The sequence below is a fragment of the Mesoplodon mirus genome (assembly GCF_964341445.2).
Source record: "Mesoplodon mirus genome assembly, chromosome: 9".
NCBI classification, from domain to species: domain Eukaryota; kingdom Metazoa; phylum Chordata; class Mammalia; order Artiodactyla; family Ziphiidae; genus Mesoplodon; species Mesoplodon mirus.
Window position 1 is genome coordinate 56,540,525 of NC_138985.1, and position 23,545 is coordinate 56,564,069.

General features: G+C 38.0%; 1 protein-coding gene across 7 annotated transcripts in view; it reads right to left on the minus strand.

The window, feature by feature from the left end:
• Positions 1-23,545, minus strand: part of DYNC1I1 (dynein cytoplasmic 1 intermediate chain 1) — a 483,164-nt gene that overhangs the window by 429,871 nt on the left and 29,748 nt on the right. The window contains exon 1 of one of the 7 annotated variants that reach the window (XM_082632157.1): positions 12,119-12,234. The exons of the other annotated variants lie outside the window; for them this stretch is intronic. The gene's annotated coding sequence lies outside the window, so the exon portion shown is untranslated. Of the gene's footprint in view, positions 1-12,118; positions 12,235-23,545 lie in introns of those variants that run through there. 7 annotated transcript variants of the gene reach the window in all.

Here is a 23,545-nt window from a genome sequence, read left to right on the forward strand (position 1 = left end):
TCACACCCACAATGGAAATTAAAGTCTAGCAACATTACACGCTTGTGAGGATGTGGGAAAAAGACGGATTTTATACAGCTGATAGAAGTGCCAATAGCGGCTACATCCACTTTTGAACACAATTTATATTCTAATAAAATTGAAAATGTGCATACCCCATGACCCAGGAATTCCACTCCTGGAAATCCATGCACATACTTGCCAAGAGAAATACCCTAAAATGTACCTGGTAGTACTATTTATTATTTCAACAAACTCTGAGCAACCCAAATGCCTATCAACAATAGAATAGATAAATAAGTTGTGTGTTATTGCAATGAATTACTACTATGGACTAGAAATTTAATGGATTTCTGCTATATAAAACAACATGAATTTTTTAAAAATTTGATAAAAAATACATATTGCGTGATTCCATTCATTTAAAGCCAATCTGTTGTTTAGAAATTCAAGGAAAAAGTAATGCTATTATGAAAAGAAATCAAATTATAAGCATAAAATGCTGGGTCATCGTTATTTGAGAAAGGAAATGGGACACAGAAGAGAAAGGAACACACAAGAAACTTCAACATTCTTGGTCATGTTCTGTTTCTTGCCTGGACAGTGGATAAGTGGATTTTCACCATATTTGTTCTTTACACTTTACACATATTCCATAAATATTTTTGTATTTATGGAACATCTCAGTTTTAAAATTCTTAAAAATTGTTTAGTATATCAAGCACAATAACAACTTTTCAACACTCTACAGTAGAACCGTCCAAGAGAGTCAGTGCCCTGGTCCAAGGATTCAACCAGCCCAGTGACAGGCCAGTGACAGCAAAGTTCCAAATGCAGAAATGGATGCATTGAACCACTGTAGCCTATCACACTCAGTCACCTCAGCTAAGTTCTCTTGTTCCAATTCATATTTTGTTAACCCATATCCCAATTACAAATTTAACATCCCACATAGATTTGCCCACAGGGAGAGAGGGTACTGATCAACAAACATTAGTCACCAGAGAGCTTGATAGCTCCATTCCTCACTGTAATTTAAAGCTGGCATTGTGGCTGATATTTCAAGTTCTGTAAGCATCCTCAGGGACAATCTATGCCTGTCGAAAAGATGGAAAAATGAATAAATCCAAGGACAAGTGGAGGGGGAAGCTGAGAAGGAGGCAGAGAAACAGAAGGGAAGAAGGTGGTCGTCTAAGCCATGTTTCAGATGCAATAACAAGAGACTTTATTAGAGGGGCACTTAAACTGGTTGCAGGCTGAAATTTGAGTGTTTACAAAGCCAGTATATAACTTATAAGGTAGTAAGTGCCATTATGAAAGACAGCATCTTGTAGTGGAAAGAGCAAAGTTTTGAGAGTCAAATTTGACTCACATATTGGATTCCTCACTCACGGTGTGCCTAAGTCTCTATATACTCACCTGTAAACAGAGTTAATAATATTGGTGATGATTAAAGATAATATACTGCTCTTTTCAAAGGAAGGCAGCTTGGTAAGATGGAGGTGCTCTGGTTTTGATCCCAGACCCCACCCAGCCTGATTCCAGCTTCACCACCTTCTGGTTGTATGCTTTCCAAGACTCATTTTTCTCATTGATAAAATAGGGTAATGAGACCTACCTTGGGGATATTGTGAGACTTAGAGATAATAAGCCCAGTATTGACACTTCAGAAGTGTTCAACATAGCTTACATAATATTATTGTTACTGGATGTGGATTTGCTATTTTAAAAAGCAAAATCAGAGATGGCTAGAACAGAGAGAGTGCGCGACATGGGGCTGGCTATGGTAGAGTAAGGAGGAAGTGGGCATTAGTGACTCAGACATGGAGACTTCCACCCGAGGACACATGTCGATTCACTGGAAAGAAGGGTGGGAAGAAGCAGTACTGCCAGTCAGTCCCAGAGAAAACTGAGTAGCAGATGGGTAATCAAAATAAAAACTCTGATCCAGATGTAGCTGAGAGTCATATAATATGGGGACTTAGATGGTAGCATAAGTCAAAAACCTGTGGCATAAGTCAAAGCATTAATCACATATTCAAAGCTAGAGGCCACAAGATCAGCGTAAGGCTGACAGATGCAGAGCTGGCTTTGGCTTCTTAAATGTTCCAACCAGGATAAAGTAATCATTTTCTCCTCTGCGAAAGGAATGCTTAGGAGCTCTGGGCTGACCTGGGGTAATGTCTGGGGAATTCATGCTGGCAGGGGGATGGAGCATTGCTTAACCTGGGGCTACAGTATGTAGAGCAAAGGGAAAAGTTCTGTGTGGCAGCATACTGGACAAAACCTAGATGCTGGCCAGCCACACCATCCAGAATACCAGAACACCGTCCAGGCAGAGTCCTAGGCATTAGGATGGAAAGCTGGTTTCAAAAACTGTGCTGGTAAAGGTTTCTACAAATGACATTTTATAGGATGTGGGGGCTTGAGAAATAACATGTGGATGGGAACAATCAAAGTCACAGAATTTGTTTGACACCACTGTGCAAATGTCTACAAGTCCTAAAGATGAAGGGGTTTTATCTGCAAGGAGCCAAGCACACCCCATTTTCAGAATGGCAGGAATTGGCAATAAGGGCTCACAGTGGAGTTGAGGTCCATGGCATGCCCCAGTCCCAAACCCACACTCTTTAGCTTGAGCCAGTTCTCTGCTAGTTCTCAGGAAAGACAGAGCAAAATGTTATGCACAAAGATGTCCGCCCCTGAGTTCCTGGCTATGCTGGATGCAAGTTTGGTCTTTAAAGAATAAAGATCAGGGCTTCCCTGGTGGCGCAGTGGTTGAGAGTCCGCCTGCCGATGCAGGGAACACGGGTTCGTGCCCCGGTCTGGGAAGATCCCACGTGCCACGGAGCGGCTGGGCCCGTGAGCCATGGCCGCTGAGCCTGCGCGTCTGGAGCCTGTGCTCCGCAACGGGAGAGGCCCGCGTACCTCAAAAAAAAAAAAAAAAGAATAAAGATCAATTTCCTGAAAGAACTCTGTACAAAAGAGTGTGTCATCTCAAGGTACTATGAAGAGTTCTATAAGTATTGTTGACTTGGAAAATCATTTTGAAGGGAATATAATTGTATTTCTTGAATGGGGCACTAATCCAATTTCAGAATAACTTTCAAGATCGTTTTTCTTCCCTAGTTTCCTCTCACTGAGGACCTTAGAAATGTTCTAACATGGTAACAATGTGCTTTCAGCTGCTTAGGTTTACTCTAGAGCTTTAATTTCAACACATTCATTGTGGTTTGAGTTGCAGTTTACTTCTTGGCTTAAATGTGATTCCCTACTCAGGGCACCAAAGAGTGCTTTGATTTTACGTTTGGTAGGACCGGTAGTTCTTTCCTCTACCATTTGTAATCGCTTTACTTAATCATCAGCATTGCCCACACCCCGCCCCCCAAAAAATCACCTGGATGCTTTTGAGCATTAATAACAAAGGTCTGCTTTTTCCAAATGCCCTCGAACTTGAAATAAATCCCCTCAAATTCTACCTCCCACACCAGGGGGTTTATTCCATCTCCAGTTAGAGTGGGGCACAAACTCTTGGGGAAATAACTAGATTTTCTAATCCCAGTGTGAAAAGTTTAATGTCTTAGTGTACATCTCAAGACTTTTAATTAATAATACTGCTCTGTGGTTCTTCTATTCACCCTTTCTTTTACCTGACTAAATATTCAATTCATTCTAAAATGTCTATTTATTTCACCAAATACGACATCTCTAAGCCGCAAATTTTTTAAAAAATTAATTAATCTATTTATTTATTTATTTATTTATGGCTGCATTGGGTCTTTGTTGCTGCATGCAGGCTTTCTCTAGTTGTGGTGAGCGGTGGCTACTCTTGGTTGTGGTGCACAGGCTTCTCATTGTGGTGGCTTCTCTTGTTGTGGAGCACAGGCTCTAGGTGCGCGGGCTTCAGTAGTTGTGGCACGCGGGCTCAGTAGTTGTGGCTCACGGGCTCTAGAGTACAGGCTCAGTAGTTGTGGTGCACAGGCTTAGTTGCTCCGTGACATGTGGGATCTTCCCGGACCAGGGTTTGAACCTATGTCCACTGCATTGGCAGGCGGATTCTTAACCACTGTGCCAGGGAAGCCTGTAAGTAAAGTTATCATAATTGTAAATTCTGGTGTTTGTTTCTCTCTAGTACCTTGGGGGGAAAACCCTTTTGTCCTTCCTTTGGTCTGGCTTGGACTTAAGTTTAAATATTAAACTTATGTTTTAAAAAACATAAGTTTTTTAAACTTATGTTAAAATCTTCCATTAAAAAAATCTATCTATAAAAAATTAAAAATCTACCTATCTATAAAAAATCTATCTAAAAAATTTAAGTTTAAACTTAAACTCTTCCATTAAAAAATCTATCTGCACCAGGCTCAGCCTCTGTGGCCATCCAAAGTCCTGACATTTCTCTGGAATACTCCTTGGGTTTCAAACTTAAACTAGCTCCAAGCCTATTTTAAAGAATTGGACTTTTGTTTATATATGAGGAAAATAAAATTGCCTTTTTTTTAAAAAAAAGTGAACACACTGGAGCTGTGTTCTGAATGAGTAGCAGGATTTACCACTTTTATTTGGGAAGACTTGTTTCTGGGTCTTAGTGTCATTCTGTTAAAAAAACTGCTTGTGGGCTAGTCTGGAAGAAAGAAACTGAGAATAAGCAGGAGCTAAACTGTGTTGCATTATAACATTACAGAGATTCCTGAGTTGCCCTTGGCAACTAGAGGGGAAGTAAGTATTAGGAGCCCCAGGAAACATGAGGAAGTGGGAAGACGGAAAATTGCAGACCCCAGCAACCTGAGGCATTTGCGGCTAAAGAGAAAATGGCCCTGAGAGACTCCCCTGTGTAGGGATTGGCCGAGTTCTTTAGGAATGGTGAAGTCAGCCATTCAGTTAGCTTCTTCATCTGTGCTGGGATCCTTCTATTATCCTCAAATCTTTATTAAAATCCTGTGATAATAGCAGCTGTGTTGTAGAGCTGCCTTGAGGAATGAAGAAGGTGGCTTATGCACATTTGGAGCAAAGAGGAAGAAGGGAGAGATCAGGCAGCAAGCGTGGTGACAAAACATGCATGGGTGGCTAAGGCAAGGTCAGAAGAAGGAATTCTGAGGGACAGATGACAACCAGCAACCAGAAGAATATACACTTCTCCCACCCCAGGAGCCTCACGAGTATTAAAGAAGGAGCTGAGCTTCCCAAAGCTACATGGCAAGGGTATGTAGCTGAAGTAAGACATGTACCCAGAATACTGGAAGACTCAGAGATCTATGAATTATGTATAACACACAAATCTCTTTTTTCTCTTTATAAAGTCAATATTGTTTCACTTTCCTATGTGGAAAACACTCATTGACATGCTTCTTATGGTTTACTTTCTTCAATCAAAAGCAAACTAATCCAAAGGAATTGGTTATTCTCTTCCAATCCAACTCATGAAAGACTTGTTTTGTTGGACACTGACAAAAGAAACTTCTTCTGTTTCACACCTTGTGGTGATATCCCTATGAAGGGGAGAACTCAGAGCTGAATCGTGTCGGCTTCTGGCTGCTCCGTTAGCCAAAGTGCTCCTTCCCTTCATTCCTTTCAAAGATGGAAGCAAGGAGATAGTTATGACTCTCCACATCCAGGTGACATAACATGAGGATGAACTTAAGAAATGCCGTTAACTCCCACCTCACAGACATTGAGTTCTTTGCTGCTAAGTCCAGAATCAGTTTCCAGATTCTTCTCAATACCAGACTCCCGGCAGCCACTTAGAGTGAATCAGAACTGGCATGTGAGATGTAATGAATTCCTCCTGTGCCCTGTTTCTTCCTCTCAGCTCACCTCTTACTACAGGCATTGCTGCAGCCAGTGCCTTTGTACACAGGTGTTTCCTGATAGCACCTCATATTAGCTTCACCACTTACCTGTTACTTTCTCACCTATGGCTTTTCTGCCACCACCTTGAATGACCCTTTGGGAATCTGTCACACTCCCTCACATGTGCAGCCTGGAAGCACAGGGGGAGTTAATACTCATAGGGCAACTCTTGACCAGTGGGGAATGCAAGCCAGTGGATGAGTGCCAAGTGCCCCCCTTTTCCAACCTCTTGGTGGTCCACTCTGAGGCAGAGTCTACACTGCTTGTCAGTCTCACTTGCCCACAGCAGTGACCAACTCAAGAACACACACTTATGCTAGCTCTCCCTCCTTTCCTCCTTTATTCTCCATTGCCCTCTGCTCCTATTTCTTGGGACCACTTTCCAAAATGAACTACCTACTTACATGCCCTCATTTTTTGAGGAGAAAACCAGGCTAAGCAAACTATACCTTAACAGGTGAAACAATAGTGAGCTTTATAAATAAAATAACTTGATATTTATTTTGTTATTCTTCTTTTATAGTTTCTCCCTCAAGAAATCCAGAAAGGATGTAAACATATGGTATGACAAATTGTCCTTTACACCTCTTCATTGCCTGACATAAAATACTGTCATGTGGATTAATTTATAATCACACACTAATTAGTTTCATTTGCATTAAAATAATTTACAGATGTTTGAAATATTTGCACTTGGTTTTGTCTCTGACAATTTAAAGTAACAGAACTTTCTACTTCTCTTTTAATTTTACTTTAGATCTGGCTTAACATTTATTCCTATAGAGTATGTTGACATATTTTTATACTTGGCGTTTGTTTTTATGGATTATATAAGATTGTTTTGATAGAACCTGATGTTAAGTTTACCAGAACTGTCCCTGCCCTCCTGGAAATTCTGGCTGTTAATCCATGTCCTGTCCTCATGCTTTAAATCAGAAAGGAAGATCTGAGATGCCTCAGGACAATCAAGACTTGGGATTTGTTCTCTGCTGTTGCTGCCTGGTATCTGGGAGTTCATGGAAATGGGAGTTGGAGGGTCAAAAGTAAGTAATTATGGTATACCTCAGTAGTCAGTTGTGATGAGGGCAACATAAATAGGTAACTAGTATTTGTAGCATTCCAATTCCAAGTCTTAATGTTAGAATATTGCCCCTTCTTTTCTGGCCAGCGAAGGCAAGTTTCTTTGTACCTATTTTATCACTTCACCTTCGTTCATTCTCATGTTCATCATTCAGCAGCTGTCTCCATTCCCATTCCACTGCTGCACTGAGAAGGATACATTTTTCAATGTGGTTCTGATACCACCTGCTTGGAGAGCTGGCCATCACAATCTTTCACCTACTTAGAGCGTCTGCAGTGGGGATAGGGAGTGAAGTGGTGGTTTGTTTCTCAGGGCCACAAAAAAAAAATCACCCTTTATCATCTTTAACCATTTGTTTTATCTTTGCTCTTTTTTCTTAATTTTTTCCTTTTATTTTTATTGAGATATGATTGACATATAGCACTGTGTAAGTTTGTGTACAGCATAATGATTTGACTTTATAGCATGAAATGATGACCACAATAAGTTTAGTGAACATTCATCATCTCATATAGATACAAAATAAAAGAAAAAAAATTTTTTCCTTGTGATGCGCACTCAGGATTTTCTCTCTTAACTTTCATATGTAACATACAGCAGTGTTAATTATATCTGTCATGTTATATATTACATCGGTAGTATATACTTATCTTGCAACTGGAAGTTTGTACCTTTTGACTACTTTTGTCCAACTCCCCATCCCCCCATCCCCTGCCTCTGGTCATGGCAAATGAAGACCTTCATCCTTTACTCATGCTATTAAAGACTCCTCTCCAATCACTTGGGCATTGCAGCCACTATGGAAAATAGTATGAAGGTTTCTTTAAAAATTAAAAATAGATCTACCATATGACTCAGTAATTCCACTCCTGGATATTTATCCAAAGAAAATGAAGACACTAATTTAAAAAGATACATGCACCTCTATGTTCACTGCAACATTATTTACAATAACCAAGATATGGAAGCAACCTAAGTGTCCATCGATAGATGAATGGATAAATAAGATGTATATATATATGTAAAACTCAGCCATAAAAAATGAAATATTGCCACTTGTAACAACATGGACTGAGCTAGGGAGTCTTATGCTAAGTGAAATAAGTCAGACAAAGACAAATACCATATGATTTCACTTAAGAGTTCTAATTCTTAATAACTTGTCTTATTCTCTTGTAATGTAAAATGACTTTTACATTATTCCAAAGGCTAAGGGAGAAGCCCCTTTAAGAAATTAGTCTGTGATATCTTCTGCTAATTTGACTTGACTTTGGATGAGTGAGGTAGGAAGAGCACAGGAAACCAGTAGATGTTATGTGGTTCCATTTTGAGAAAGGCTACTCTGAGCCAACAAGAAGTGATGATTACAAGATTGAATCAATGGAAAGTAGGCTAAGCTGACCTCTAAAATGAAGTAATGAGCAATTAATGGTCTTAGGAAACACAAATTTTTATAAGATTACTCCTTCTTTAGGTGTGAAAAAGAGTTAAGACCAATCCTGGACCATAGCTGTGGAAGTCTTGAGGCAGCTCAGAAATGAGGAAAACAAAAGTGTTTTCCTAGAAAGGAAAGCCCATACACACACACACACACACACACACACACACACACATACACACACACATACTTATATATGAAATTTATAGCAGTTTCTCAGTAATAAGTGAAATAATTGATATTTGGAGTATTCATAGCCTTTAATCTAAATTCCACTTCTGGAATTTTTCTTCAATACCATCTAAAAAGCTATATAAATAAAAAGATACTTGCACCATTATTTATAATAGTGAAAAGTTAGAAACATTACATGTTTATTGGTTAAATATATTATAATCTACCAGTTCAATGAAATATTTTGCAACCATAAACGTTAAGATTATGAAGACCATGTAGCAACAACATGGAAAACATTTATGATATTTTGTTAGAAGGCAAGTTTTCTCAACCTCAGTGCTATTGGCATTTTGGGCCAGATCATTGTTGTTGCGGGTGGGGGCTATTTTGTGCCCTGTAAGACGTTCAGCAGCATCACTGGTCTCTACTCACTAGATGCCAGTAGCACCACCACCCCAGCTGCCAACCAAAAATGTCTCTAGACATTGCCTAAAGTCCCAGGCTGTGGGTAGGGTATGGAAAAACTGCTCATGGTTGAGAATTATTGATAAAGGGGAAAATGAAACTACAAAATTGCTTCTATGCTATGATTAAATCTTTGTGAAATTAAGTACACATCTAGATCAAAACAAAGATTAAACACAAAAATTGGAGCACTGATTTATTAAGGTGGGGGATTTGGAATGATTTTCCTCTTATAAATTCTCAATAAATAAAAATTGGGGGCTTCCCTGGTGGCGCAGTGGTTGAGAGTCCGCCTGCTGATGCAGGGGACACGGGTTCGTGTCCCGGTCCGGGAAGATCCCACATGCCGCGGAGCGGCTGGGCCCCTGAGCCATGGCCGCTGAGCCTGTGGGTCCGGAGCCTGTGCTCCGCAACAGGAGAGGCAACAACAGTGAGAGGCCCACGTACCGGAAAAAAAAAAAAAAATTTGTAAGGAAAAATACCAGAATTGGAGTGACAGAATATTGCAACTGTATTATTCTGCAATAAAAATGAATGGTTTGAGTAAAAGGAAAGCATAAGAGAGTCAATTGCTTTCTTACCTCTAGTCCTAGTAAAGTCTACCCACTGGACCATAGTCACCTAGGACAAAATTCATGATTTACCTTCTAGCAGTTTCCTACTCTCAGGGCTATGATTACTGAAACATACTGAGCTTTGTACTCTTTTTTTTCTCAGTGATGGAAAGTCAGTGTATTAGTTTGCTGAGGCTGCCTTAACAAGCACCATAGACTAGGGGGCTTAAACAACAGAAATTTATTGTCTCACAGTTTGAGAGACTGGAGGTTCAAAATCAAGATATTGGCAGAGTTGGTTCCTTCTGAGGGCTGTGAATGAAGACAATTCCAGACATCACTCCTTGGCTTATAGGTGGCCATCTTCATGTTCACATGTTTTTCTCCCTATATCTTTACATTGTTTTCTATTTGTCTTCTAATTTTTCCTTTTCATAAGGATACCAGTCATATTGGATTAGGATTCACCCTAAAGACCCCCTTTAGCTTGATTACCTCTTTAAAGGCTGTATCTCCAAATAAGGTCACATTCTGAAGTAATGGGGATGTCAGGACTTCCACAGATGAATTTAGGAGGACACAGTTCAACCCATAACAGTCAGATTCTCAAGATGGGTAGAAGGAGCTCTTCCTAATTGTACACAGAGCCCTGAAAATTCTGATCTGCTCTTCACATATTTCTTAAAAATGGACACATTTCTTCCCCTGCCTGCCCCAATCCCTAAGGGAGCATCCTGGCTTGAGAAATCACAGTTACCAGTGAAAATGTGTGATATCTTACAGGGGGTATTTGGGCAAAGCAGGAACCACTGGGGAATGTTTTAATAACCTAGACAATAAATATTTAATATGTTATTAAACTAAGATTTTTTTCTGTATATCAACTATATGTAGATGAAAAGCTGAAAATAATTTTTTTGCGGTACATGGGCCTCTCACTGCCGTGGCCTCTCCCGCCGTGGAGCACAGGCTCCGGACACGCAGGCTCAGCGGTCATGGCTCACGGGCCCAGCCACTCTGCGGCATGCGGGATCCTCCCGGACTGGGGCACGAACCTGCGTCCCCTGCATCGGCAGGCGGACTCCCAACCACTGCGCCACCAGGGAAGCCCTAATTTTCCTTTTATGGCTTCAGAACAAAGTGGAAAATTTACATGCAATGGCCATGGGATGGATTTATTTCCATAAAATGGCATTCTCTGCAGTTTCAATTTCATGGAAAGAATTCTAAGGGTTTCAAATGCTACTCAACAGAGCCCTGCTTATTTGATGTGCAGTGAAGGAAACAGTTGTGAATTCTGGCTTAGTTTCTAATCTAAAAGGATTTAAGGAAAAGTGGTGTTTTCAGCTCTAAGGCTTAAAACTTAACCATATTCTAGAATTAGATCAAACAGAAGACATAAATTAAGATTTTCTATAGATTATATGGAGCCAGATTCAAAAGTTGATGTTAACTGAGACCATTTCACAGAGATTCTAGTGTACATTTTTAATGACGTGGACATGAGTAATTATTTTATTAAGTAGTATTGGGACCTTTCACAAACAGCTCGGATGTCAGAAGGGGGCCTAAATGCCTGTGTTCATCTATGCTCTTCCCATATCAACCTAGTGGAAACCCAGATTTGGAATTCAACCCCTTCCCAAATTTCCACAGGAATACCAATGACTTCAAGTATATATTTGGATATTGTACACACATTGAAGATCCAGGGATTACCAGGAGCTCTGAGCACAGCGTTCTGCCAGTCCCTTTCCTCCAACTCTCTTTTCTTGCTTTCTCATTTTTATGTTTTCTCCACCCTTCCCCAGTCGCCAAGCCACACCATCCCTTCAGTAACAATGCCAATTCCTCCTCTCAGTTTATGCACAGCATGAATTACAGCATATCAAATTATTACCTCAAGTAAACACAGTGCTTTCCCTAAGAACAAATAGGAGAACAAACTTTTCTCCATTCCATTACACATTGACCATGGGTAACTTACTTAACCTCTCTAAATCTAACGGAATACAGTGAAAATCGCCCCATAAGGTGAATCTGGCACATGACTGGCACTAACACATCCTCTGATCAGCCCTTTCTTAATCAGGAAAAGCTAAAGTTTATTTGGGTGGGAAGAAAAAAATGAGTGACACCAGAAGAGGAAATAGTAAACAATCTCAAACCATTTGGGGAAAGCCGGGAAAGGAAAACAGATCTCTGAATCCCAAATATTCTCTTGGCCCAAACTGGCCAGTTAAATAGGAAACTTTAAAATACCAAACTTCAGCAGGCCCTGGGTAGTGTGGATTGCACACTTGGACCCTGGAACTTCCTGCATTTCATTAATCATGCAATAAAATGACTTTATATTTTACACAACTGAATTTTTAGACCTCACTTATCATACTGTGGTGGGGTTTTATATGAATATGGAATTTTTTAGGCCTTATATATCTTATTAAACTCTCAAAATAACTATCCCATTTAACAGTACAAAAGAAAAAAGAAAACAGACACTTCTGAAGAAAGTAAGAGACTTAACAAATTGGTAACAAGAGTTGGGACTCCTACCAGTTCTTCTGATGGCAACTAGATTAATTCTTCCTGGGCAGCATGCTTCCTTCCCCAGGAGACTTCATCAAGACTAGATAACAGAAAATTATTTTTCCTCCAAAACACTCGTTTGGAATGATACTCAGTTAATTATCTCATGTTTCACCTGGCCTGTGTCCATATGTTTTAGAAACTTTGTGGGTGCATGCCTTCCTATTGGTGGCATCCAACTGCAAGCTGGATCTAAAGCAATCTGGCAATATGGTGAAGTCAATCAAACAAGCAGTCATTTCAGTTAAATAAATAGAATGGGTAATTCTACGTCAGAACCACCCCCCCCAGTGAAATTTTCATTCCGTACTGGTATAAAGAATTTTGCAATAACATCAAGGTTGAAAGTGAGGAAAAACTGGTTCTGTAGTGATTTACAGGCTAAGATGTATAATAGTAATAATAATAGTGAGAAGAATAGCAAGAGATTCTATTTATTGAGTGCTTACTTTGTTCCAGGTACTGTGTAAAACACATTGTAATTTAATCTTAATGAGAAACAATTTTATAAATCTATTTTTGTCTTTTTCACTAGAAATGAAGAATTTTGCATTGATGATACAATAGCTAACATTTCCAAGAAAACTCTAGGCTTTGATGCCTACTCCCTGTTCAAATAGGTAGATGTGAACAATTATGAGTAAAACTTCCAGTACTGCTGTCATATAGAAGAACAAGAACCACAAGAAATGACCAGATCTGATTTAGTATTTGCTTCTTAAACAGATGTTGCAACATCTGTTTTCTCCATTCAACTACCCTGCAGGTGTAAGTTAATGTTTCTTACGTATTGGCTATTTCTCACATGACAGAAAATACTCATATACTTTATGGAAAAACCTCACTCAAAGCCAGGAGCAAGTTTCACCGTGATACTCTAGTGTAGTTTGCCTATGTTTATGGCATTGCTTTCTCCCTGCTCTCACAAGAAACTTCAACCTGTCTTCTAGACAAACAGAGATACTGGAGCAGTTTCAGTCTTAAAGTTCCTGTAGCATAATTCTTTAATGAGGACTTCTATATTTAACCCCCAAACCATGTAGTCTGTTGGTATGATCAGAAGAAGGATTTGGAAATCAGAACAAAAATAGTGGCCATCAAGTGATAGACTACATGTTGGCATTTTGATGATAGGCAGACTGGGTTTGAACCTGCCTTCTGCCGTTTATTAACTGCGTGACCTGAGATGTTTTACTTGTCTTGTCTAAGCTTTAATTTTTCATCTTTAAAATGAAGATAAGAACAGTGTCTGTCTCATAGGGTCAGTGTGAAGGTTCAGGGAGATAAGGCACATAGAAGTGTTAACATAGTGCCTGGCACATAATAAGAGCCTAGTAAAGACTACTTATTATAATCACTCCTCTCTCTGCCACTTTGTGCAAATTTGGCCAAGTCATTCAACCTCTCTAACCTCTGATGCTATAAGGAAATAGATTAAACTAGATGTCCTCTAAAATCTTTTTCCGGGGGGCTTCCCTGGTGGCGCAGTGGTTGAGAGTCTGCCTGCCAATGCAGGGGACACAGGTTTGTGCCCCAGTCTGGGAAGATCCCACATGCCGCGGAGCGGCTAGGCCTGTGAGCCATGGCCACTGAGCCTGCGCGTCGGAGCCTGTGCTCCGCAATGGGAGAGGCCACAACAGTGAGAGGCCTGCGTACCGCGAAAAAAAAAAAAAAAGAACATAAAATCTTTTTCCACTCTAATTTTCTATGAGTCGAAATCATTCTGCACATTCATAGGAAATATAGTTAGCACTCACCAAATACTCAATATGTTCCTCTACATTTCTCAGCATTGTACTTGAGTTGAGACCTCATAACCAGTTCTGGCCAATGGAAATATGAGGATAAATGATGCCCAAGGCTTCTCTGGGTCCAAGGCAGTTAAGAGCATGTGTGAATTCTTGCATTCCTGTTATTGCAATATGGAAGCAGCTGGATCTCTGAGATACCACTAAAGAAAATTTGCCTGGCCAGCACTTGACTGTGACAAAAGTAAGAAATAATTCTTTGTTGTGTTAAGTAAATGAGATTTTAAAGTTTGACTGTTAAAGCAGCTAGCAGGTACTTGCCCTGACTTATATAGTACTCAAAGTCCTCCACAACCTATATCTTAAAATTGTTATGTAGGTAAAACTTTTTTAAAATAAGGCACACTATTCCTGGGGAGGGGGTGGAGTCGGGGGGAGAAGAAAGGAAATGTAATTAAAGATCAACATGTGGCCTGAGAGGCATACATGAAAAACATGAAGAGGCCAAGAAGCTAAATAGGGCGTTGTTTTATGTGTAGCTCCAGGCTTTTTTGGCATTTACTAGATGCCACCCTTTTCCCCATTAGCTTGGTTTATTTCAATTAGGTGTATTTCACTGTACATGAAGGATGGCTCTGACTCTTAAGTTAGAAATTCCTGAGTCTGTTTTTACAACACCTTAACATTTCTCCTGGTTTTCACTGGGCATTGCAAAATTCTTAAAGCATAATTAATTTTACTATAATTACACTAATTATAAGAAGAAAAACATTTCACACCAGAGGTAAAATGGAAAGGCACACAATATCTGGTGTCCCTACCTCACAAGATTGTTGTAAAGACCAAAGTAGATACCAGAGGTTGAAAATTATTAAGTGTTACACAACAAAGTGAGGTGGGTGATGTGATGATAGAATGAGAGGTATATTGCAAAGACACTAGAACTTATGAAGGAGGCTGGATATCTGATATGGGAAACCTATACTTTTAAAGAGAAGACACTTGTGAAAGTCAAAATACAAAGCATGGTTAGAGATCTACACAGGAACTTTAATAAGAAGAGTCTAACTTCATGCTACAAAGTATACCTCATTTCACTAACTATTCTCTTCCTTTAAAGAGAAAGCTACTAAACTTAATATATATTTGAAAAAATAATAACACCTTCTTCAGAATAATCGAAATTACAAGAGCAGTGAGAATGGCCTTTCTAAGCAGCTACATATTTACACATCTCTGGATAGTTTAGGGAAACTGGGATTCTTTGAGAGTTTGCATTCATATTTTCTTAACAAAGAAAATAGCGTTGGTAGGCACACATCAATGTCATTTTATTAATAAAGATTGATTTAAATGTGAATTTCAAAAGTAAATAAACACCAGTGATTCAGCTCTCCATGTCATTTATCAAGATGGATTTATCCAAGCCACTTGTGATTTGGATGGAATGTTGGAACATTGTTGCTCCATAACAAACAAGATAGATGAAAATCTCAGATGACTGTTGACCTAATACAAACAAAATATCTCCTAGGGCTTCCCTGGTGGCGCAGTGGTTGAGAGTCCGCCTGCCGATGCAGGGGACACGGGTTCGTGCCCCGATCCCGGAAGATCCCACATGCCGCGGAGCGGCTGGGCCCGCGAGCCATGGCCGCGGAGCCTGTGTGTCCGGAGCCTGTGCTCCGCAACGGGAGAGGCCACAGCAGTGAGAGGCCCGCGTACAGGAAAAAAAAAAAAAAAAAAAAAAAAAAAAAAAATATCTCCTAGTTGCATTGGTTGTTGCCAAGTCTCAGTGGAGTGCTAAGAATAAATACAGCATAAGTGCGGAAAGGGGTCTGCTTGACTTTCTGTTTGTGATTGTGCAAGTGGATGAGTGATAGAACTGTGAGCTGATCTCTGCCACTGCATGGAAGCCACTGGATCATTGACGTCAGTGCTCAGAATGCAGTGTGCTGTGAAAGCAGTAGTCCCTCACAACATAAAAGGGAAAAGTAAATAATATGACCTGAAGAAGAGAACGAAGCTTGAGGCAATACGTCAGGTCATTGAGGCAGGAATAATACTTCACTGTACCAACAGTTACCATCCAGTGAGGCCCTGCTTGGACTCTGATAGAGTGGGTTTTCCCAAAAGGGAATTGGTGGATGGTCTGAAAAAGCACTTAGCAGCATCACATTCATTTTAGAAGAGCAATGATCCATGTATTCTCCGAGACTCTGAGCTAGGTACATTGTGTAATTTACAGGAGACTTGCTTCTCCAAAGTCTGGCCATCAGTGGCCGGTTCATCTCATATTCAAGCTGTATATAAAGAGGCAAAAATTCAGGTTGAATAGTTGTCAGTGACTCTAGATTAGATGTAACTAATTGCCAAAATGGTCTCACCACATGGATATACTAAACAGCTTTTTTGCTCCTCACCCAGTGTCTAGCAATCAGTGAAGGGGTCACTGCCAATAGGGATAGAGAACAGGGAATGGGAGTGAGAAGAGTGAAGTACAAGACCTGGAGAAGGGAGAGAGTGGGTGAAGAACCATGGGGGCAGCTCTGATCCCTGCATTTCAATAAGTTGGTCTTCTGCTGACCACAAATTCCCTGAGTGGAGACAGGGAAGACTTGTTAGCAAACTGGACATGCGTCTCCCTGAAACATACACACACACACACACACACTGAGGAACATGTTAAGTATACCTCAGTTCCATCTTAAAAAATTCAATCTTTTCAAGCCAGAAAAAAAGATTCTCAATATAGCCTAAGACCCCAAATCTGTTCAATATCAAGTTTGATCATATTGCCTGATACCTTGATATGAAATATAAGATGGTTGAATGGGGCTTGGTGACATTCTTATTTTATTCAGCACATGTACAATTTTGTTGTTTACTATTGCTTCTTGACTCCATAGATTTCTTCCAGGTTTAATTTCCTTCTTGCTGAATTAGATCAATCAGTAGTTCAAAAGCAAAGAGCTATGTGTAGTAAAAATTACTTTTTAGATGTCTGGGATGTTTCTATTTTAATTCTTCAATGGTAGGCTAAGTAGTTAGAGTTTTAGGTAAAAGCTGATTTTTTTCTCAGCACTTTAAAGACATTTCTTTGTTTTGTGGCACCCACTGATACTGAACAGAATTGTTTTGTCAGTCTAAATATCATTCCTTTATAAGCAATATGATTTTTCTGTTGATCAGCATTTAAGGTTTTCTTTTTGCCTATTCTGCAATTGCTCCTTCTCCCTGAGCTCCTTCAGACTCGGGCTTTTGATCTATCTTAAGTCATGGAAACTACTTAGCCATGATCAATTTTTTTAGTATCTTCTTTTCCTTTATTCTTTATATTCTCTTTCTGGCACTCCACTAAGATATATGACAGAGATTCTCAAACAATGTATCTCTTTCATGTTCTCTGTTTCTTGATGTTTCTGTGTTGCATTCAGAGTGATTTTCTCAGGTCTGTCTTTCAATTCATTAATTTCTTCTTCAATGAGTGTAGTCTACAGTTAATATATTATTAACTTTTTTGTAGCAGTTTTATCAAAATATAATTCACATACCACACAATTCACTCATTTAAAGTGTACAATTCAATGGTTTTTAGTATATTCTCAGAGCTGTGTGAACATCAGCACAATAAATTTTAGAACATTTTCATCACTCCAAAAGAAACCATGTTCTCTTTAGGTATCACTTCCCAAACACTCCCAGACCTAGATAACCACTGATTTACTTCTGTCTGTATGGATTTGCCTATTCTGGACATTTCATATCAATCAAACAATATGTGGTCTTTTGTTTATGGCTTCTTTAGTTTAATATATTTTCAAGATTCATCTCTTTTGTAGCATGTGTCAGTACTTTATTCCTTTTTATTGCCAAATAATATTCCATTGTGTGGCTATACCACTTATTATTTATCCATTCATCAGTTGATGGGCATTTGGGTTACTTCTATCCTTTGGATATTATGAAGAATGCTGCTCTGATCTTTCATGGACAACATTTTTTGGTGGACATATGTTTTCTTGGATGTAGGAATGGAGTTGCTGGGTCATAGGGTGACTATATGTTTACCTTTTGAGGAATTTCCAGGTTGTTTTCCAAAGCGTACAATTTTACATTCCTAACAGCAGTATATGAGGGTTCTAATTTCTCCACATTCTCTCCAATACTTACTCTTCATGAATTTGTGTCATCCTTGCACAGGGGCAATGCTAATCTTCTCTGTATCATTCCAACTTTAGTATATGTGCCTCCCAAGCAAGAACTTACCCATATTTTAATTATATATATATATATATATATATATATATATATATATATATATATGAAGTGGTATCCCATTATGTATGATTTTGATTTACCATTTGTATATCTTTTTTGGTGACATGTCTATTCAGACCCTTTGTGATTTTTAAAATTAGATTATTTGCCTTTTTATTTTTGAGTTGTAAGAGTCCTTTATGTATTCTAGATGCAAGTCCCTTATTAGATTTATGATTTGCAAATATTTTCTCCCATTCAGTGGGCTATCTCTTCACTTTTTTGATTATGTTTCTTGCAGCACAGAAGTTTTAGTTTTGATAAGATCAACTTAGTCTATTTTTTTCTTTTGTTCCTTGTACTTTTGTTTTTATATTTCAAAAATCATTGCCAAATCCAAGGTTACAGATCTATGCCCACATTTTCTTCTAAGAGTGTTGTATTTTTAGCTCTTACATTTAGGTCTATGATGCACTTTTACTTAGTTTTTGTATATGATGTGAAGTATAGGTCCAACTTCATTTTTGTGTGTGTGTGTGCAGATATTCAGTTGCCCCAGTATCGTTTATTGAAAAGACTATTCTTTCCCCCACTTAATTTTTTTTGGTACCTTTGTCAAAAGTCAATTGACTATAAATGGAGGGTTTATTTCTGGACTCTTAATTCTACTCCATTGATCTATATGTCTGTCCTTATGCCACTGCCACACTGTCTTGATTATTGTAGCTTTACAGTAAGTTTTGAAATTGGGAAGTGTAAGTCCTTCAACTTACAACTTTGTTCTTCTTTTCCAAGATTATTTTGACTCTTCTAGTTTTCTCAAATCTCCATATGAGTTTTATGATCAGCTTGTCAATTTTTGCAAAGAAACCAAGTGTAAGGTTGATAAGGATTACATTGAATCTGTAGATCAGTTGGGGGAGTATTGCCATTTTACCAACATTGTCTTCTGACACATGCACATAAAATGTCTTTCCATTTATTTTCATCTTCATTAATTATTTTTAACAATGCTTTATAGCTAGCGGAGTATAAGTTTTACACTTCTTTTGTAAAATTTATCGTATTTTATTATTTTTTAAGCTATTGTAAATAAATTTCTTCATTTCATTTTAAGATTAATCATTGCTAGTGTATAGAATTACAATTAATCCTTTTAAATGAGGTACAGTTGATTTATAATGTTATATTAGTTTCAGGTGTACAACATGGTGATTTAAAATTTTCATAGGTTATACTCCATTTAAAGTTATTATAAAATATTGGCTATACTCCCTCTGCTGTACAATATATCCTTATAGTTTATTTTATTTATTTATTTTTTTTTGCGGTATGTGGGCCTCTCACTGTTGTGGCCTCTCCCGTTGTGGAGCACAGGCTCCGGATGCACAGGCTCAGCAGCCATGGCTCACGGGCCCAGCCGCTCCGCGGCATGTGGGATCCTCCCGGACTGGGGCACGAACCCGTGTCCCCTGCATCGGCAGGCGGACTCCCAACCACTGTGCCACCAGGGAAGCCCTATAGTTTATTTTATACATAGTAGTTTGTACCTATTAATCCCCTACCCCTATCTACAATTGATTTTTGTATATTAATATTATAACCTGTAATCTTTCTGAATTTATCACTTATAATAGTTTTTAGTGGATTGCTTAGGATTTTCTAAATACAAGATCATGTAATCTGTGAATAGAAACAGTTTTACTTCTTCCTTTCCAATTCTGAAGCCTTTTATTTCATTTTCTTGGTTAAATGCACTGGCTAGAATCCCCAGCACAATGTATACTAGAAGTGATGAGAGAAGACATCTTTGTCTTGTTCCTGACTTTAGGGGAAAAGTCTTCAGTCTTTCATCAATAAGTGTGATATTAGCTGTGGACTTTTCTCTGATGCCCTTTATTGGATTGAGAAAGTTCCCTTCTATTTCTAACTTTTAAAGTGCCTTTATCATGAAAGGGTATTGGATTATGTCAAATGGGTTTGCTTCATCTATTAAGATGATCATGTGGTACTTTGTTCTTTATTAATATTACATATTACATTAATTAATTTTCAGATGTAAAAACCAACTTTGCATTAATCCCACTTGGTCAAGGTATATAATCCTTTTAATATGTTGTCAGATTTGGTTTGCTGTATCTTGTTGAGGACTTGCATCTATATTCAAAAGAGATATTAGTCCATAGTTTTCCTTTCTTCTGATGTCTTTTTCTGGATTTGGTATCAGCATAAAAGTGGTCTCATAAAATGAGTTGAACTTGTTCACTCCTCTTCTATTTTTTGGAAGAGTTTATAAAGAATTGGCATTAATTCTTTAAATATTTGGTTAAATTCACCAGTAAAACTGTCCAGGCCTGGACTTTTCTTTGTGTATAGTTTTTTTGGTTACCAACTAAATTTATTTATTTATTTATTTTTTGTTACAGGTCTATTAAGATTTTGTATTTCTTACTGAGTCAGTTTTGGTAGTTTGTGCCTTTGTAGGAATTGGTCCATTTAATCTAACTTATCTAATTTATTGGCATATAATTGTCCATATTATTTCCTTTTAATCCTTTTTTGTTTCTGTAAAGTTGGTAGTGATGTCCCCACTTTCATTTCTGATTTTAATAAGTTGAGTCCTCTCTTTTTCCCTTGGTCAATCGAGGCTAATTTTTGCGAATTTTGTTCATTTATCAAAGAACCAATTTTTTATTTCACTGATTTTTCTCTATTGTTTTCCTATTCTCTATTTCATTAATTTTTGCTGTAATCTTTATCAGCAAATGAGAAGGAAGGCATAAGCTATCTTCCTTTTTTAACTTTTTATTTTATATTGGAGCATAGGTGATTAACAATGTTGTGTTAGTTTCAGGTATACAGCAAAATGATTCAGTTATACATATACATGTATCTATTCTTTTTCAAATTCTTTTCCCATTTAGGTTGTTACATAATATTGAACAGAGTTCCCTGCGCTATACAGTAGGTCCTTGTTGGTTATCCATTTTAGGGAGTTTGCGATTGACATGACAAGCTATCTTTTTTGTAATCCAGTCTTATTAATGAAAATAAGCAAAGCCCTGAACTTGTACTGTAGGAAACTAATTATTGCTTCAAACCATCCCTAGACCTTCAAGCACCCACTGCAGAGGTTGGTTTATGTGTATAGGAATCTGGAATCCAAAGGCTAGGAGGAAGAGGAAAAAAATGTCACCCTTTGACAGTGCTCCTCATCAAAATCATCACATAATACAATAAGGCAGTCTTCTGCAGAGGTAGGACCTCCACCCTTCCTCTCTCTCTAAAGTTAGTTTGTAAATGCTTCACTAATCGGCTAAATTTATTTCATCTGCTCCTACCCAGTGTCAGTGGAGTCTTTAAAAGATTTTGTCTACCAAATAAGCTTCATATACATTAAACAATAAACAGTTTGTTCTGCCCATATTATTACTACATTTTGGTCAATGTTCATCCAGATTTCAAATGATTTATTAGTAGTAAAGCTTATGATAGTATTATAAAATCACAAAAATTACTAAATCACTGTGACCTGAGAAAGTTTTGCAACCTCTGGATTATCTATTTTCATTTCTCCCCCACAGTCTTCTTAAGGATAACTGCATGGGTTTTATTAAACTTTCTGAAATATTAAAAAGAGCTCCAAGAACCTTTCTAACCTCATGAGCCTCAAATTGGTAACTGATTGATGAAGTTGTCTCTAAAATCACACCAATAGAATAAAACTGTATTTTATTGGTAAGTACATGCTCCATGGTGATACCATTATGGTGATATAATACCTCCTGCTCTTGATCACATTTCCCAAAGATATTTTTCTAGAGGTAGAGAAGGAGCAAAAGGTGCGATTAACTTGTTAGTGTCACGTTTGGGAACACTTTATTTATTCTACAAAAATTGATTGAGCATATACTGTGGCATATACTGTGTGCCAGACATGAGTGAACAAAACAAAGAAACCCTGACTAATATTCTAAAATCTAAATGCTTAATATAATATCAGATAATGGTAAGTGCCGAGAAGAAACATAAAAGAGGGGATTCACAGTGTCAGGGAGTGAGGTATGCTATTTTGAAAAGGATAGTCAGGAAAGGCCTTGGATATGAGAACATTTAAGTAGAGATCTGAATGAAGAGAGAGCCACATAAGTAATTGGAGAGAGTTCCAGGCAGAGGGTTCCAGCAGGTGTAAAGGCGAGAGCATGTATGGCATTCTAGATAGGAGTTTGCATCTTGTAAGTTTTCGTCTTTTGAATTTGACTCTCAGATAACAGTTAACTTATAATATTAACTTTGTGAACTTACAAAGCCAAGAGCCACCTTCAGGCATGTGTCAGTGACTTGACCCAGATGCAGACGCCCCATTAGGCCTAAGAGAAAGAGCCTCCTATTATTTTAAAACAACATTTGTACTACACTAAGTTGCAAGATTGGATCTGAAGGACAGAATCAGATACTCTATTTTGTTAAGGTACTTAGGCAAAAACTTGTGATGTCATACCTGTTAGGAAATTATAAGACATCATTTTTTTCTGAGTGATGAGGCCAAAAGTGAATTGTACTTTCTTCTTTGCATATATTCTATATTATTTACATTTTTATTGAGCATTTTTTTTAGTAATCAGGAAAAACATCAAAGCCTTTTTCATATTCATTTAAAAAATGAGTTATAAAACAATACTATATGTAGCAAAATCCCACTTTACATAAAAATATAGAACATGTGTAACTGTGTGTTTCTACATTTATAAATGTTTTTTGTAGGTTTTTTTTGGGCGGGGGGTGGGAGAAGATTGGTGTCTATGTAGATTTACTTGTATATAAAAAAAAAAATTTAGAAGAGCAGAGAACAAAATGTTAATAGCAGTTATACCTGAGTGGTTGACTTTTGGGTGATTTTTAAAAAGCATCTTCAGTATCATATTTTAAACTTTTTATTGAAGCATAACATGCATAAAGAAAAGGTGTAAAACATAAATGTATAGGTCAACTAATTATCACATATAACTACCACTGTAATCATCAACCAGGTAAAGTAATAAAACCTGCTAGCACCCCAAAAACCCCTCATGCCCCCTCATTCCATCCCTTATACCTTAACTTGCTGCATTAAAGTTTAATTTTAACTGGCTTTGATAGTGAGATAAATGGAGTCATATAATATGTACAGCCTGGGGTTTAGCCTCTTTCCCAGTGCCTCTTTTTGTCAATTAGTCTTTTGTGGGTTGAAGGCAGCAGAACTGTCCCAATTCTTTTCCATAATATTGGCACAAATTACTTTCAAATAACTTTACTTTTTGTCAAGCATTCACATAGATACACATTTCAGTGAATCTAAACGAGTATTCCTGAAACAAGTATTCCTGTCATCATTATCCTCATTTTTTGA